The following is a 19,746-nucleotide window of genomic DNA, read 5'->3' as shown; positions in this document are numbered from 1 at the left end:
AAGTTTCTCACGCTTTTCACAAAGTTCATTGATATTATTATCGATCCAAGGCAGCTTACATTTATTTTTACCATTATCTAAACCTATCCTTTTTTTCACAGTACTTGTAGCCGCATTGTTAGCATTATGAAAGGATCGACAAATAAAATTATAAATATCATACGGGGATTTCATGTCGTTTGTCACAGACCATTTAACGTTTTTTAGTTCCCGAAAAAGAATGTCATAGTTAATTTTTTGTTTGATATCACCCCGTGTACGCTCGGGCTGTGCATCGCCAATGCAAGCGAAGACAAGGCCTCGATGGTCCGCCAGTACAATATCTAACGCCGCCGAGTACGGATTTAATGTGGGGAAGCGTGCAAAAATGTGGTCGATACAAGATTTGGTTACATAGTTTTGTTTCATTTCAATTCTCGTATAATCGGATATACCACACATTAATCCATGCTCGCTGAGTGTTGCTAGATATGAATCTTTATATGTCGTTGAAGATTTTAGGTCAATGTTTATGTCACCAATCATTAGTAAGTTTAGTTTTGACTCAAATATAGAAAGATAGTTACCTAGTTCTTTTACAAAATTATTCTTGTTTGTTGATCGTGGGCGATAAACTGCACAAACAACTACATCTTGGCAATCATTTATTTTAAACGACCCTGTTAGACTTTCAAAAGTGCTTGTTTTATGATTGAATTTTGTAAATTTTATGTGATTTCGGATGTATATCATAATGCCGCCTCCCTTTTTATTTTTCCGTAGTTGTGAGTACATGTTAAAGCCAGGAAGGTTAAACAAATGGCAAATTTTATTCGAGATACCACATTCGGTCAACACTATTAAATCAATTGGAAAAGTACATTTATGAATAGTTTGTTCTAATTTACTGAAATTTTTAATTAAAGACCTGATATTAAAATGTAGACATGATAGTTTTAAAGTATTTTTAGGCGGTATATGTTGTAAAAAATTATTAAGTGTGTTACAATCTCGTATTTCTTTTATATGTGTATCCATATTATATATTTATATAAATTCAAACTTATACAGGCGAGAATTTAATGAGCTTTTTTATCAAATGTAAGGAAAAAAGAAACAAAAACTGTACCTAATAGCTTATTGTGGGGTAGATCCTTTCAGTTTCTTTTCAAAATTAGATGAGGTCGAACACTGCTTTTCAAGGAGGTTTATGTCTTGCACTGAACGAATATAATATATTTTACTATCACTACACTTTCTAACACACACTTTACCATCTTTGCACCATATATACTGAAAGGATTCTTTAAGTTGGGTTTTCGCTTTGAATAATAGTGACTTAAGGTGCTTAGTTAGCGCATCCCGTACATAGACACGATTTTCAACGCTTTCTTTCGGGACGCCCTGTACTATGTGTCCAACAGTGAGTAATTTCTCCCTTCCAGCATCAATCCATTTTTTTCGGCATACATTCGACTTTAATTCCAGTAGGATAACTCCTGGTCTAGTCTTTGAACCCGGTAGACGTTGTGAAGACTGGACATCAGCTGGGTCAACGTTCAATTTGGAAGCCACAGTTTCCACCACTTTGCCTATGCTGCTCGGAGGAATTTCGGGGAGCCCAGCTATTTCCAAAGATGATGAAAGAGATTTTTGTTCAAAATCCTTAATCTCTTGCTCCAGTACCGATATTCTTAGTTGCATATTTTTATTGGAATTTTGAAGGTCAAGGTTTTTGTTTTGTAGGTCTTTGATAAGGGTATCTTGCTTTTTCATAGATTGCTGCATTGTGCTCATTTGTTCACTTAGGTACTCCAGTGACGACTCAAGATTAACAAGTTCTTCTCGAAATGCTTTTTTCACCTCGCGACCAATGTCCTCTATTAATTTTTTGGTATTAACAGTTTGAACATTCGCGATGGATTCCGAATCAGATTCATCGTCATCACCGCTGTTATCTGGAATAATGAAAGACGACCTGCGAGAAATTTGTTTTAAACAATCTTCACAGCACCATTCAATTCCAGGGGAATGACGAAGGGTTTTCAGTTGCTTGTTGGAAAGCTTGGAACACTCGGGATCAGCATGTACAATCTTGTCACATCTACTGCATTCCAGGCCTGGCACTTTTTTGGTGATATTTTTTTTGCATTTTAAGCACTTCTTAACAACCATAGTGGGTAGTTTTAAATAAACGTAAACAACCGATTACACACTTACAACTGACCAAACGCTACCGCGTTACGCTGCAGACGTTTGACCTGGTTCCTAGCGCCGAATTCCTGTAAAAGGTATAAAAGGCATTTATTTTCTCATAATTACTTTAGAATTATTTTTGATGTAATTTCTAATATACCAGATACTACTACCGATTCGGAAACAAATGGCACTCTGAGAGAGAAGCAGCGCCGCAAGCGCTCCCATCGTTCTTTTTTTGCCCTCTTTTTAATGAAATATTCAATATTGTACTGTCATTGCTATTGCTATAAAAAATCACAACCTAGTCCCAGGTTGTCGGATCACTTAGATATTCAGTGGAGTAGTAAGATTTACGACAGAGCCATTTTTAAATAAAACATTTAAATTTATTTTGTTTGAATAATTATATGGGTCAGTTATATAACTCTTAAAGTCAATATCAAATAACTTACCTAGTAATTCTTGATTAAATTTTAGTTTGTTCTGAACAAAATTAAATAAATGTGATAAGTACTTAAATATGATAGAGATTAATTATATGCAGAGAAAGGTGATTTCTTTTTTCTTTGTATCGAGATTTATTAATATTTTCGTGTTTCAAAAGTTGAGTTTATAAATAAAAGTCAAGGCAGAAATTCAAATCCTTTATTGAACAATAATTTAAATTAGCACCTTATAGTTTGTTTTCGTAAGTTCTGGATGGTTTTAGTTTAATAAAACGGGTATAAAAATATAAGACTGGAAACGAAATACAGCGATAAGAAACAAAACTCAAGTTGACTTGTTGTCAACTCTTTAACACCTATGAAACTCTTCGGGAATAATTAATATATTCTGTACGAATTGTTAATATTGTGCGATCTGTGCTAAAGGTGAATTCAGACTACGTGACATGTTTTAAAACACGTCCACTTTTTATAACGTGTTTTATAACATTGAAACCTTAGATTAAGGATTGGTCTCCGTTGCTCTCTAACTAGATACCGCAGGCGTAGTCGCAAAGTGCGTCAACTAATACTACGCCCAAGTGAGCGTACTCCAGGCATTCTCTAACAATGCGTGACGTTGACGTGCCACATGTTCTGTTAAACTTTGCCAATAATTGAAACTTTGTAAAAATAATACTACAGGAAATAAGAAAGACACTGGGATCACTATTATCATCAGTAACTATTTGTATTTTATTCTTTTCACTGTAAAATAACACGAAGCGTAAGTTACAAAATTTAAAAGACGCCATTGAGTGTTAAGAATCCACGCACACAAGCATCTAATAGTTGTCGTAATATTAAAAGCTATTGTTCTTAGGTAGTGGAGTTCGGTATCTAGTTGGAGCGCAACGGAGACCAATCCTTTATCTAAGATTGAAACATATAACAAGACGGTACATATTGTTATTATATTATTAGCCAACATGTCAACAATAACCAATTGTTTATTCCTGCACTCATGTTTTGCTGACTGTTGTACTCTTAAAAAAGAAAAATGTAACAAAACTTATAGATGTTTATGTCAAAATGGCGGGACTGAGTAAAAATTTAAACTTAGTTAAGTATGAATCGAGTGGTTCCACTGACCTCTACTATATACCACTGGACTGGGGACTGTCAGAGTGCTTTTGTGCCTGTTTGATATTCGCCATTTTGTGCGCTGTTGGCCATGTAGCGAGAGTCTGTGTTACTTAAACTAGTGATGACAACCGCAGCTAAACTAACATATATTAGATTATTCCATCCAATAACTTTATAATTTATTTATGTACTAATGTTTGTTTATAAATTATTTACATATGACTTGATAATAAATAACGATATTTATATAAATAATAATAAAATAAAACTTAAATAATCTAACAAAATTAATTAATTACAAATAGAAAATATCATTAAGATCGCTATTGGCAGGTAAGGTGCCCATGAAGCTGGCAACGTTACCTCTTTGTATAGCCAAACTTATCCTTTGACAGAGGTACGAACCAGATCTTGGGTCACCTATTAAATCGGTTAGACGCCTGGATAGCTCTTTTACGAGTTTTTGTGCCGATAAACCCCAAGGACCCATCGTCTCCACACCAAAGGGAACAAATATGTATCCATCACCGAGTGATGCATATTTCCTCCGCTTTAGGTTTTCGGCAGATTCCGCCGCTTCACCTCCCGCTCTAGATGAATGATCAATATGAGAAAATAGGAATATATATATATATCAATAGGAAAACTATTTACAAAAAAAATTGTGTACTCTATTACGTTGATTCCTGAAATAAAAATAACACGAAAAACGACCGAAATCAATTCAAAATGCAAAAATACTTCAGAGTATTGTACGTTTCTCTCGTAGCCATTTGTATTATACGTCAAAATTAGTTCTTTGGACGCTCACGAGTGGCGCTTCACTCGAGTCAAACAAATGGAATAGCCTGTACAGTTGTATTTATACAGGTTAGTTAGTGAAACGCTTTTTTCATTGAGAGTTTCGCTAGGCTAGTTTGTGTCGTAACAATGGAACATGCAAGACGACTTTGTTTACTATACAAATGTTTCACGTAGTCTGAACTCACCGTAAAGAATTTGTGCATGTAATGATATAAGAGTAACTACATTCTAAATATGCAGCAGTTGTGAAGGTAAATGGTTACAGTTTAGCTGGCTATTTACATTTCTAGAATAGTAACTATTGTAGTCGGTACCCTTGAATGCCTTTAGCAAGAACGGTGTAGTCACACATGGTCAATTGGGTAAAACTGAATGCAATGGTTACCATGTGTGTATCGCTGTTGTAATCAACTTTCGGCGGCGATAAAGAATTAACTGTCACCTCTACGTAATTGACATGTTTCCCCTGGGGTACCTGTTGACAATATTAAAGTCAGTTAATATAAAAATTTTGTTGTTAATACTTCACTCGTATTTACATTTCAGGTACTTTTTTTTTTATGGAATAGGAGGACAAACGAGCGTACGGGTCACCTGGTGTTAAGTGATCACCGCCGCCCACACTCTCCTGCAACACCAGAGGAATCACAAGAGCGTTGCCGGCCTTTAAGGAAGGTGTACGCGCTTTTCTTGAAGGTACCCATGTCGTATCGTCCCGGAAACACCACACATGGAAGCTCATTCCACAGCTTCGTGGTACGAGGAAGAAAGCTTAAAGTAAGTAAGTACTTAAAGAAGGAGTACAACCAGTGTTTCTTTTTCTGAATTTCACACTATGTCTGCCGTGAAACAGTAATGTGTAAGCACTTATATGCGTAAGTACTGTGTTTCGGTCTGAAGGGCGCCGTAGCTAGTGAAATTACTGGGCAAATGAGACATAACATTTTATGTTTCAAGGTAACAAGCGCAGTTCTAGTGCCGCTCTGAATTTTTGGGGTTTTTCAAGAATCCTGAGTGGCACTGCATTGTAAAGGGCAGGGCGATTAATTAATTAATTTATCAGTGAATTTATTATTTAATTTATTTATATTTTTTTTAATTAAATTATGGATTCCCGCAAATAACTTTGTGGTTCTACAGTTGAAAGCCTGCTCAATTCTGATAATTGAAAGCGAAAAATGGCCGAGCAAACTAGTATTGTATTAAGTATTTTATGTAGGTACATATATTTACCGTAATAGGGACTTGTGTTTTATATACAAAAGGTAATATATATCCTGATCCAGTGTGTATTACGTCTCCTAAGTCAGTACCTGTAAAAAAAAGTATAATTTATAATCTGCATTTGCAGTAATGTCTTTAATTAATAATGTTATTTCTAATTTCCGTTTTGTAAGTATAAATATTTATTAATGTAAGCAGACTCTTAACTCCTCTACGGCTGCCTTATTTGTACCAGTGCACCTAATGAATGAAAATACCACCCAAACTTATAAACACATTAATAAAATAAGCCGGCGGCTTTGATATTTTCTTCAGGAAGGTTTCCACTAATTCTTGGTGACTCAAATGGTAGATGTGAGTCGTTAGGCAATTCAAAGGACCTGGTATTGATATCGAAAACTCGTTCTGTTCAGAGAAGGCCTGGTTCTAGGAGAAAACTTGTACCGAAACACGGGCCGAATCTTTTTCTGACTGGCCAGTCAGGCGATGAGAAACTGCAAATCTTCATATTATATGAACCCCAAAAAGAACGAAAGAAATGTACAAATCAGTTTATGGCCGGTGAAAGAGAGGATTCTAGCTGCCAATATATGCAGTCATCGCCCATTCCGTAGTGGTAGATTACTCCGTGAGCACCGAGATGCAAGACTTAGCTAAGCTCGAAATTGTGTGTATTTACTCAAGAGAACTGGGATAGGATATTGTTCTCCGATGAGGCCAAGATATCTCTTAATGGCCAAGATTGACTTCGGCGGGAACTACGAAGGCGGGAAGAACATTTTGTAGAGGCATGCTTTGAAGAAATCACACCCAATGGTGGGGGTTCCGTTATATTTCGGGCACGTATAAGTTTTTTTGATCGTACGTACTTAGTCCTTATAGAAAATGGCATATTGATTGATAACGGAAGTTCTGATTTCTCTAGGAGAGAAAGCTCGCGCTCTCATTCTCTTCTCGGTGGGTAACCTACCAGATTTTATAAACAAAAAAAAGAATACATACCAAACTTAAAATTGTATTCAGCAGAAACAGTATAGATAAGGCTGAATACCAAAATCAAAATAGTTCTTTTCATGATTAAGCCAGAAAATGTTAAAAAACCTACTAGATAAGTAATGACTAATGAGAAATGAAATGGATTTGATTGTTGTTACAATTTATTGAGGCTAAAATTATAAACGGCAATTTATTGTGATAATTTATTTATGGTGATTAATTACTGTATCTAATTTTTGATGACGAATGCAAGAGCAAGCATGTTTGATTAGAATAGTGAGTTGATTTTCAGCAGCAGAGAGAGAAGGTATTCAGATGTATCATTTAGGTACTATAGTATCATATTGAATAGCAGTAGAAATAACTGTATGTGTATATTTTTTTTTTTTTTTTTTTTTATGGAATAGGAGGACAAACGAGCGTACGGGTCACCTGGTGTTAAGTGATCACCGCCGCCCACACTCTCCTGCAACACCAGAGGAATCACAAGAGCGTTGCCGGCCTTTAAGGAAGGTGTACACGCTTTTCTTGAAGGTACCCATGTCGTATCGTCCCGGAAACACCGCACAAGGAAGCTCATTCCACAGCTTCGTGGTACGAGGAAGAAAGCTCCTTGAAAACCGCACTGTGGAGGACCGCCACACATCCAGATGGTGGGGATGATATCGTAACTTGTGGCGTGTCGTGCGAAGGTGAAATTCGGCGGCAGGAATCAGGTTGAACAGCTCTTCGGAACACTCCCCGTGATAAATGCGGTAGAAGACACACAATGAAGCGACGTCTCTACGCAACGCCAAGTGATCCAGCCGTTCACAGAGTACTGGGTCCCCGACAATTCGAGCTGCTCTGCGTTGCACGCGGTCAAATGGATCGAGCTGATACTGGGGTGCGCCAGACCAGAGATGACAGCAATACTCCATGTGAGGCCGGACCTGCGCTTTGTAGAGCGCTAGAATGTGGGCCGGCTTGAAGTATTGCCGTGCTCTATTTATGACGCCCAGTTTCTTTGAAGCCAGTTTGGCTTTGCCCTCCAGATGGCCACGGAATTGGCAATTGCTCGAGATTTCGAGACCCAATATTCCGATACTAGGCGAGGCTTAAAGGGAAGTGTTCTCGAAGAGCGGTGATACGGCAAATGGGGTTTTTTTAGTGGTAAACGCGCAAACTTGAGTCTTCTGGGGGTTAAATTGGACAAGGTTCAACTTACCCCATTCCGCGACCTTCTCGAGAGAGGACTCGATAGAAGACACAAGTTTCTCCCGGCACTGGTCGACGTTTTCCCGAGAGAGACCTGCATGGCCCGTGTATACGGCATCACCAGTGCTGTCGTCTGCATAGCAATGCATGTTGGCGGTGTCCAACATATCATTGATATGCAGAAGAAACAGCGTGGGAGATAGCACACAGCCTTGGGGCACTCCAGCGTTCACGGGCTTGGGATTCGAGCAATAACCGTCGATAACGACCTGTATGCTGCGCCCAGTGAGGAAGCTGGAGGTCCACTTGCATAAGCTCTCGGGAAACCCAAATGATGGAAGTTTTGCGAGGAGCGCCTTGTGCCATACACGATCAAAGGCCTTCGCTATATCCAGACCAACTGCCAGGCCTTCCCCCTTGGTTTCAATAGCCGCCGCCCATCTATGTGTTAGGTATACCAGAAGATCGCCAGTCGACCGACCATGGCGAAAGCCGTACTGCCGGTCGTTGATCAACTGGTGACCCTCAAGGTATACCAAGAGCTGGCGGTTAATTATGCTCTCCATGAGTTTGGAGAGTAGGGAGGTAATAGCAATAGGCCTGTAGTTTGCCGGATCCGAGCTGTCTCCTTTTTTTGGGATCGGATGGACAAGGGCTGACTTCCATGAATCAGGGACTACGCCTTTTGAATAAGAGTGCCGGAATAAACGCGTTAGCACCGGCGTCAACTCAGGGGCACACGTTCTAAGCACGATTGGAGAAATGCCATCCGGCCCGCTCGACTTCCTGACGTCCAACGAAAACAGAGCTCGCCTAACAGTTTTCTGTCGGAACTGTACTTCAGGCATGGAGCTCTGACACCGCGGGATGGTCGGCGGTGTTTTTCCGTTGTCGTCAAGAGTCGAGTTGGAGGCAAAAAGAGTGCACAGGAGATCGGCTTTCTATTTTGCAGTATGGGCTAGGGTGTCATGCCTCATGTGCAACGGCGGCATGGACGGCTGGTTGAAGTTACCAAGTGCAGCTTTCGACAACGACCAGAACTTGCATGTTCCGGTCGGGTAACTGGAAAGCTGCTCGCCAATTTTGACGACGTGCTTCGATTTCGCACGGGCGATTTGCCGCTTAAAAAATCTGGAGGCACGGTTATATTTCCTCTTCAGAACTTTGCAGCTCGGATCCTTTGAGCCCAGCGCCGCAACCCAAGTTCGATACGCCTGTTTTTTGCAGTCAGATGCTGCTTTAACTGACGCATCGAACCAGGGCTGTGATCTGCCACCGATCGGTACTACAGAGCTTGGTATAAAAATATCCATGCCCTGCAGTATCACATCGGCTACTGCAACGGCGCAGGCACTAGGATCATCCGAAGGGAAACAAACCCTGCCCCAAGGGTAGGATGCAAAAAAGGAACGCATCCTATCCCAATCTGCTGACTTGTAGTGCCAAACGCGGCGGGTCGCGGTGGTCTGCGACGTTGGCGTCAGATAGGCACTACACTCCTGACCACGCAATGGTCGGACGTTCCGAGAGGGGCGTCGACAGAGACCTGGTAACCATCGGGATGTGTAGTCAGCAGAAGATCTAATAAGGACGGCATGTGGCTATCCACATCCGGGAGCCGCGTCGGCGACTCAACCAATTGGGACAGACCATACGCCAATGCAAAATTATGCACAGATCGCCCTGCGTAGTCTGTGGTACGTGATCCAAGCCATACGGCATTGTGCCCGTTGAAATCACCCAAGACTACGATTTCAGCGGAGGGGATCTGAGCAAGCACGTCATCAAATGCCGCTTGAACGCAGCCCATGAGGTGATCCGTTTCTGCGTTACCACTATGGGACCTGTAGACACACGCATAGATGCGGACGCGGTCCTCTAAATCTACGTGGAGCCAGAGAGTAGACAGGCCCCTACCCTCAAAATTGCCGAGACGGCGACAGCAGATATCCTCCCTAACGTACACACATACCCCGGCATGAGGCATGAAATTATGCTCAATTTTGTACCCGGGGTACGTTAAATATGACGTATCGCTAGGTCGAGATATCTGCGTCTCCGTAAGGAAACACAAGGCCGCCTGCGCCGTCTCAAGGTCGTGGTGGACGGCGTTTAAGTTGGAGTGAATTCCCCGGATGTTACAAATTCCACATTAAGCGTGGAGCGGGGTGCCGTGGTGTTGCTGCCCTGTTTGTCCTGTGACATACGCGGTACTGTGCCCTCCCCAGAATACGAGGGGCAGCCCGAGCGCGAATGCTCGGGGAGGGATTCTCCGGCTCTACAAGAGCCGGTACCCTCCTGAGGTAATTTCTTTTTTAGGACCGCTCTCATATTTTGTTGGGGGGGGGGGGGGGAAGGACGGGGGGGAATGGCCTCCGGTCCTCGACACTAACCTATGCGAAACATAGCGGCACTAGGCCGCTACTTCACGCCGGTATTCTGTGCGAGTGTGGTAAGTAACCCGGACGAGTCTGGCCCGATTGTGCTGACGTCATAAGACAGCAGCGTGACTCTCCCACTTTCAAAAAGCCCGTAGTCGCCTCTTACGACACCCTTGGACCTGGGACTACCCTATTCTTTTTACGCCCCGGGGCAGCACAGGGCAAACGGCATCACGTGTACTTTAATCAGCATTATAATCCACGCTGGAGAAAAACCGTATTGGAGAAAATACAGCCCTGGAGAACAGAAACTTCACGGAATTAAATTTTGAAAAACCCATTTTGCTATCAGGTAGCTCCTCTTCATCTCCTACAAGAAATAACGGGAAGCCCAACATAATAAAGTTTCGATAAAAGCACCTTGCCATACTCGAATAAGATTTTCGCTTTATTTTTTTAAGTTATCACCAATGCCCACATTTTGCCAACATTCTCTTGTGGAATGTAACAGGAGCGTTGATGGCCTTTTAAGTAGATGTACGTGTTTTTTAAGGTACCCTTGTCGTATCGTCCTGGAAGCACCAAATAACGAACTTCATACAACAGTTTGGGTCACCACACTTCCAAACATCCAAATGGCGAGGATATTCAGACCAACCATGAAGCGATACATGGGGGTATATCCAGAAGATTAGCCTTCTCATTGAACTCAGCTTAGCATTGAATACTAACCTTAACATGTTGAATATTAATATTTTTTTCTGTTAGAATTTCATTTCAACCAATTTTTTATTATGTGTTTACAAGCGAAGATTTTCACTTAGTAAAGAACGAAACATTTTGAAGGAATAATTAAATTTATCGTAAGGAAATGTAGAAAACAGATTACCTTTATGGTGTTTGAATATCACTCTTAGCCAACATATGTGTTGTGGAATATCGGAGGTCAACTGTGACTAAGATTTCAGCGTAGGGAATGCAGGCACATCGTCAGATGCGGATTGAACGCAGCCTGATGAAGCCATGATCCATTTCTGCGTTACTACTATGACACCTGTAGACAAGGTAGATGTGGACGCGATCTATAATGGCCTGCCAACACCGTGCTTTCCAGTAGTGGCTATTACTTCAAAACCTTTGCTACGAGTCAGCCAGTCTACGTACCCCACGAGCGACGTGCCACTAAAATTTTACAATATGCCAGGTCGCATTCGATAATTGATTTGTTTATTGAGATTGATTCTACCTAGCAGGACAGTTTATCCTAAATATAGTCATCTACAATGCGAGCGTAGTCTCCAAGCTTACATTGGTGCGTTGAAACCATATTCTATTCAAGGCGACATCCACGGGATATGATTTTACCAAGTCGCTTGGATTATTTAAGTTATGATGACATTCTTAAATTCATTATGTTTTTATTCCTTTGGAACAAGCAGTTATATTTGGCGGCAAAATCTGGTGATAGCCACAGGTTATAACAGTGAAAATGTTGGCATGTTTTGCCATTGATTTGCAGATAAGCACCTATATTTCTATGCACATAATTTACAAAGGTTTCAATTATCAATTTTATTTATTTATTTCTTATTAACAAATAACATATTATAGGTAACACAATTATTGTACATACATAAACTCATTTGAGTTTTACCGTGTACAATAAGGTCGTCGGTAGACATATAATATTATTTAAATTTAAAGTTTAATACTTAATTAACTATGTACTTAAATTAAATTACTTATTTTTAAAGAAAAATGCAGCAACTTAAAACTACATACAAATATTCATTATATAGAAGAAAAACAAAACAAAACAAAGGCATAAACATTTAGGTGCTAAGAAATTTTATGAACAACATTCAAACTAAATAACTTACAAATACCCTCAATATTAACACTACAAGTATTGTTGCTTTATCTACAGAGTGATTATTTTATTTATAAACAATAGAACACTGCAAGAAGGACGAGGAGAGTGAATTTTTTTTTTATTTCTTTATTAATTAAAAAATTAGTTGAGTTTTGACAGAAAGTATTGATTTAATTTATATTTCAGGTTTTTTACTGTCAGGTCCTGCTTTACAACTTTGGGCAGTTCATTTATCAGGTTAGGAACCAAATACTTAAATTAATTTCAATAGTTATGTTATGTTACAAAAACCAACAAATTCACAATTAATTCCCATGTTCAGAGTTCTAGAAGGAATGTTGCCAGCTATAGACAATAATGAATTGTGTGCTATTGACACAATACACATAGGTACATTGTTTATTATTCCACACAGTGGTAGGTATAAATATTTCAAATATGTAATATTAATAGGCAATTGTAAATTTTACTATTTAAAAATAAAAAATGAAGCTTTAGCTTTATCTCAAAGGGTTAATAAATAATATACGAGATGAAAATAAAAACGTTTATTGAATGTGTACGAGTTAACCATACCATATCATTAACCATAAACCATTACCAAAGTGCTTCGAGAAAAACTAGATAATCACGCGCCACTATTTAGAGTGAGATCTTTTATTTTTTTACATATTTCATACTTGTTATTATACAATTTTAACCATGGAAGCTCTATTAACAACCCAAGAACAACGAATGTGCAACATAACCCATTTGGTCCTTCGAGCCGGATTATGTTGGCACATTAAGAACAATTAGTTTATTGAACTTAGTCTAAATGGTTGAAATGGTAAATGGTTATGAGCACACGCGAACCGATTGATGCTCGAACGTGAACTGGGGGAAAATGTGGAAACACGGCACGCGCCAGCGCAACCGCTGACAGGGCGCAATGTGATGCGTGATGTTCCACTCGTACAGAATGAATTTAGATTTAATTTAAATTAAATCAGGAATGATTTATATTAAAACAGCAGGGCGTTTTAGTGTCGTGATATTCAATTATCTCCTATATAAGCATCAAAGTAAGGCTAGTAAGATTTTGTTTCTCAAAACATTTTTAAGTGCATGCGGAGAGACATTATTCACTGCGTTTACCAATTAGTGTTGTTGCAATATTTTATATAATTGTTGTATATGGTAAATAAATATATTTCTATTCTACCCTAAAAATATTTATTTATTCATTTTATTAATTTATTTATTATATATTAGGAGATTCAACAGCTTTCATAACATTACAAAACAATCTTAATAGTCATAGTCCATTTACAGAATCCCACGTCTATATAATTGGATAGTTACATATATGTGCGATACACCAAGCCAATATTATATATAAACTAGATACACTATAATACAATTAGCACAATATATGTGAACATAATATACATATCAATTACAACTCATATAATATTACAATAAATTATCAACTAACTTGTATAACAATACTACCTAAGCAAAAAAATCCCTGTTCAGTAGCCGTTTCGCTGTTGACACAGTTGTTTTGAATAGATCAATGTTTATGTGAGCCCCCTCACTCTTCAATTATTCAACTTAAAGCATTGCTAATTCTCACTCTGTCTTCTTCTATTGACCTAAGTCAGAATGAGAAAAAACACTCCTAAACACTCCTAAGTTAGCGGACCATTATGAATAAGGGGGTTAGAGTATAGCTTGCCAATGACGGATGTGCAGTTTACCTCGACGACAAATATATTGCATCTACTTAAATGGAAAGTCGTAATATTTTGACCACATTTATTTGTCTCCGTTTCTACCTGTTTTGGTTTACAATGAGGTCCGACACTGAAGACAAATTATTTTATTTCGCTGCAGTTTGTTTCTATTTTAAACTGCGAATCAATACCTAGTCCGAAATGGTTTCATCAAACGACATGCGGGCGGCGACTCGGTACAGACCAGCCAAGTTTCAAAACCAAGAATCGCTTTTTAAAATTAACGTTGTTATTATTTATTACTTATAATCACTTATAAATTGATCGCATTTTTTTATTTTATTTACTGTGTGTGTGGATTCATGTATCTACTGTACTGAATAACTCTTGTTTTATGTATTAATTATTTACATTCACCTTTTTTTTTACTAAGGTAAGGCATTGAAAATTGCAAGAAAATTTATGCCTTGAGATGTGGTGCTGGAGGAGAATGCTGGGAATTTCGTGGACTGAATTTCGCACCAACGTCTCCATTCTCCAAGAACTTGGCATAAAACAACGCCTTTCGGTGTTAGTACAGAGTCGCATTCTTAAGTTTTTCGGACACGGCTCCCGGCGTGAGAGTGGGTCCATTGAGCCCATTGTCATGCAGGGCAAAGTGGAGGACACCAGAGGGCGAGGATGGTCGCGTATGCGATGGACCGACCAAATTAAGTCTAGTGTGGGCGGTCTATTGAACGACTTTTTTACATCACTTTACATATATTGTAATTGAAATGATTTGTAAAAAGATGAGGCTGTAAATTTTGAAAGCGTTGAAATGAGCTATTTACCATATCTCATTAAAGCTCAACTTTTCTTAAGTGGTGATAAATATAAAATGAAAAGAAAGCATTTGCCATTCATGATAAAGGGATTTTGATTTGATTTGAAAATTAAAAAACAAAATTTGAAAGGTCCTACGTAGCTTGCTATAGAGCAACAAATATATTTTTTTATTTTCCTATATTTAACTTCTGTTAGTGCCAGTTTAACGTAGATATTTGCTTAAGCAACAAAATCGACTTTTCGCCAACAAATTCGAAAAAAAATTAGCAATAAATTTTGTTTTATTTCTGTCTAATTTGTGCTGCCAGTTTTACGGAAATGTCGGAATCCTATTGTTATATCATAACAAACGTAACTATATTGATAACGTAATTTTTGTAATATCAACTGTCTCATGGCAATACGCCCACGCACCATATAATTAGATACCTGCCTAACTTTGCTGTTCACAGATTTGTTCCGAGATTGTTACATATATTAAGATTTAAATATTCAAATAACAGTACAAATTGATAATGTTATTTAACATCTCCGCAATGTCTATATTTTTCTATGGTCGTATTTGCGTCAACGCCTTTTACAACAATAGTGTAGTCACTCTCGGTCAGTTGAGAAGGCAGGAATGAAATGGAAGCCACCTGTGTTTCGTTGTTGTAATACACTTTTGGCGCAGAATAAGATTCAACATTAATCTCAAGGTAAGACACCTGTTTCCCGTCAGGTACCTGTTAACAATATTAAAAACAGTTAAAAATTACCTTTTTGTGGTTTAAACATTTAAGGGGATGAAGAAAATGAATTCAGACCAAATTTAAAAGTTTTTCGTCTTCTTTATAAGTTGAATCCATGTTTACCTCTCAGATACACTTGGATGTTCAGGTTCAGATAGTATTCAGTAAAATCGCATTGATCACATGCTGATGATGCAGTGGTGGCACAGATATTGACAGGATTAGCAGCGCGACAGTTGTCACGACCTATTCGGCCATAATTGTGACTCGAACTTTTGCCCAGCTACATATGCCGTTTGCAAGAATTGATTTACATGCACGGCCACCGGAGCGTAGTGGTTCGTAGGTAACGTAGAATGACATCACAATCTGGACCTGTCGAACACTTCAAGAATCTGCGTCGTGAGATTTTTAATTGAGTGATCAACCACTCTATTCTCTTGGTGAGGGAGACCTAGGACCAAAGACACTCTGAACGAAGGCCAGGGACCCGCAAATTAGAATAAAATCACGTTTAACGCGCAGCTCAACACCGACGTGGTCCTCATTCTGTAATCGCGAGCTGCTCTGCGTACGCGGTCAAATGAATCGAGCAGAAAAGATTGGGCTAGACCAGAGATGACAGCAATACTCCATATGTGGCCGGACCTGCGCTTTGTAGAGCGCTAGAATGTGGGCCAGCTTGAGGTATTACAGTGCTCTATTTATGATGACATCGATTATATTTCTATTTGTTTTTTTAATTGAAAATCAAGCAATTTATTGCGGATAACAATTATTTACAAATAACAACTAGTTATAAATACATATTTGTTATAGATAACAAAATTAATTCATGATGCGGGATTTGAACCTGGTACGCTGCAACAGTTGACTCTTCTGGTGCTCTTACCCATTGGGTTTTACGCTAGGCTCGAAAATATTAGAAGGTTAGTACAACTCTCCAGTTTTGGATCTATCTACAGTCGACTTTGCACTTCACTTTAGCCTCATTCCTATTAACAGCATATTGGAGTTCGACTTGTGACCCTCAGCGAAAGAAGCCGCAGCCTAGTATTATATTATAATATTTACCTTAATAGGCACCTGGGTATTAAGGCTATATCGTAATATATGTGCTTGTCCAGTGTATATAACATCTCCTACATCAGTACCTGTAAATAAAAGCAAAATTTATTAACCTTATAATCTGCATTTGCACATAGTTAATAATCTCTAATTTAAACTTTCGTGTCATAGAAATGTTTGATTATTTATTTATTTGTATGTCAGCCTCATAACTCCGCTGAACCTGATGTATTTATACCAGTGGACATAACGAATAAATATAACACCCATACTAAGAACAAGTACGATTTTAAATTAATACCAGATCGTGGATGGTCTCGAGCACAGAAAAGGCAAAAGCAATCTAACTGTTCTCAAACTCTTCACCGATACGTTTAATGGTTTGGGTACGCGCGTTGCATTACCAGCGTTTCTGTCTTCAGTTCTATCTTGGAAATGTAAATAGTGTACTAGGTAACTCAGAGATTGCGTATTTAAAAGAAGTTATAAATCTTTGTCGTAATATTGCAAGTATTCAAAATTTTCCCGAGAAAAAAGTATAGAGTCTCAAAAAGAATGGGTCGCACTTCTTTGTAAATCAGCCTTTGATCTGATATCTTGAATGACATCTACTCTGCCATCTACTGACAGAACAGAGTGTCTTTCGGCAGTGACAGAAAATGATTTGAGCTTTTGGCTACAAGCGTTGTCTAGTGCGCCGCTTTGACAATATAACATTTTAAATATGCGTATCACTTCGGCTAGGTATAAAATTAAATGAACCACATCTATGCTGATTTGGAGAGCAGGTAGGAGATGCTCTTGCTACGTTGGATGAGTGCAGCGCAGGACCTATCGTCGTGGAGATCTTTTTCCTTTGTACAGCAGTGGATGTCTCTCGGATCAAGACGATGAAGAAATGCTCTTGGGCGACACGTGCTATCCTGACCAAAATCGGCAGGCCGTATCAGTCGTCACGCCAGTATTATTGAAGTTATTTACAGGGAATTTGCTCCCCGCCCTTAATATACCAGCTATTTTAGACGATAGGTATTTTTCTGATCGAATGACCGTAGTGGTTTCGGCAGGGGAATGGTCCCTGGTGTTGGCCGTGACTTGCGTCGGCACTTTGGCTCCTCCTTCAGTCCAAGCTACTTTAGTTTAGACTGTTTTAATTTCATGTAATAACAAATTTAGGAGAAAAGGAACACCAATTTTTATTTCCAAGCAGAACACCTACCAAACTTATAGGTGTACCATCCCATGGAAGAAACGGTATACACAATGCTGGACACCAAAATCAAAATAGCACTTTTCATGGTTAAGCCTGAATATACTGTTACTACATTACTTAAGATACTAATGATAACTGAAGTGGATTTGACCGTAGTTAGAATTTATTCAGACTAAAATTATAGACGGCAATTCATAATTTTTATACGGTGATTAATTTCTGTTTAAAACTTTGTAACAAAATGTGTTCGATTAGAACAATGAGTTTATAAAGGTATTCAGAATAAGTATTTACTATTGTATAAGCTGACCGAGCAAACGTTGTATTGCCGATATTAAAATTGCGATACAAAAAGAATTGATTTACATGCACGGCCACCGGAGCGTAGTGGTTCGTAGGTAACGCAGAATGACATCGCGATCTGGACCTGTCGAACACTTCAAGAATCTGCGTCGTGAGATTTTTAATTGAGTGATCAACCAATCTATTCTCTTGGTGAGGGAGGTGGAGACCTAGGACCAAAGACACTCTTAACGAAAGCCAGGGTGTATTCGATTAGAACAGTGTGTTCGATTAGAACAATGAGTTTATAAAGGTATTCAGAATAAGTATTTACTATTGTATAAGCTGACCGAGCAAACGTTGTATTGCCGATATTAAAATTGCGATACAAAAGTAACTGTTGATCGTAGATGGGTGAAAATTTGAAGTTGTATGTACTTTTTAATGCTGGCTCATAATCAAACAAATTTATAAAAAAAAAAAAAAAAAAAAAAAAAAAAAAAAAAAAAAAAAAAAAAAAAAAAAAATCGTGTGGACCACCCTTAACATTTAGGGGGATGAAAAATAGATGTTGTCTGATTCTCAGACCTACCCAATATGCACTCAAAATTTCATGAGAATCGGTCTAGCCGTTTCGGAGGAGTTCAAAGATTAACATGACATGAGAATTTTATATATTAGATATTGAATAGCTATAGAACTAACTGTATGTATGTGCAGTGCTGCCGGGGCATTGTGGCATTACTACCCCATAACTATTTCAGGAATAAAGTTAATGTATTAGTACAAGCGACGTTAAACTGTCTTATTACATGATAAAATAGACACATGATTACGTGATAGAGTTTATAAGAGTTAGTATATGAAATTCCGTAGTTCATACTACGTGATCAGAGTATCTATAATAGAACATGAACTTAGTTATAACTCCTCCTCCCTGCGTCGTAATCCTCAGTACTGAGGGTCGTGACCACCCCTCTGTATCACTTTCTCACGTATGATCGCTCTCCATCTATTCCTGTCTCTGACTGTGTGAAAGGCATTGTGAACCGTAGAGTCCAGGGCGGAGCGGATCTGATCGGACCATCGTGTTGGACTGCGTCCACGAGGCCTCTTCCCATCTATTTTGCCGACCACAATGAGCCTCTCAAGGTTTCCATCGTCCTTCCTTGCGATGTGACCGAAGTATTCTAAAACTCTGCGCAGACATTCGGAAGACAATCGCGAGGAGATCCTGAGTTTACGCAGTATGGAGAGATTAGATCGAAATGCTGTCCAGGGGATACGGAGTATCTTTCTCCAGCACGACATCTCAAAGGCGTCAATGCGTTTGCGGTCTGCAGCTTTCAGTGTCCAAGTCTCAGCGCCGTATGAAAATATTGAGAAGACTAGGGTCCGTACCAGTTTGGTCTTAGATTTTACGGAAATGTTGCGATCTCTCCAGATTCTTCCAAGCTGAGACATAGCGCTCTTAGCCATGCCAATTCTCCTGCGTACTTCCCTCTCGCACGAACCATCGTTACTTAGGCCCAGCGCACCAGTTAGTTCCAACTTCCCAGATCTATCCACCACCATGACCTGTCTTGGACCTGTTTATGGGAAGTACCATCTCTCCACTAATCCGCTCCATACGTTCAAGAAGTGCAGCCATTTCTGACTCATTTGCTGCAAGAAGAGTAGTG

At 39.0% G+C, this 19,746-nt stretch overlaps 1 long non-coding RNA gene across 1 annotated transcript; it reads right to left on the bottom strand.

The window, feature by feature from the left end:
- Positions 1-13,593: 13,593 nt before the first annotated feature.
- Positions 13,594-17,929, bottom strand: LOC126972580 (uncharacterized). Its single transcript, XR_007731160.1, has 3 exons — positions 17,789-17,929; positions 16,576-16,655; positions 13,594-15,495 (listed from the first exon to the last, which is right to left on the bottom strand). It is a non-coding gene; the product is annotated as an uncharacterized LOC126972580 (long non-coding RNA).
- Between the last annotated feature and the right edge of the window lie 1,817 nt (positions 17,930-19,746).

This window comes from Leptidea sinapis, chromosome 26 (genome assembly GCF_905404315.1).
Source record: "Leptidea sinapis chromosome 26, ilLepSina1.1, whole genome shotgun sequence".
NCBI classification, from domain to species: Eukaryota; Metazoa; Arthropoda; class Insecta; order Lepidoptera; family Pieridae; genus Leptidea; species Leptidea sinapis.
Note: the sequence above shows the minus strand (reverse complement) of the source record. Positions and strands in the feature narration are given on the sequence as shown.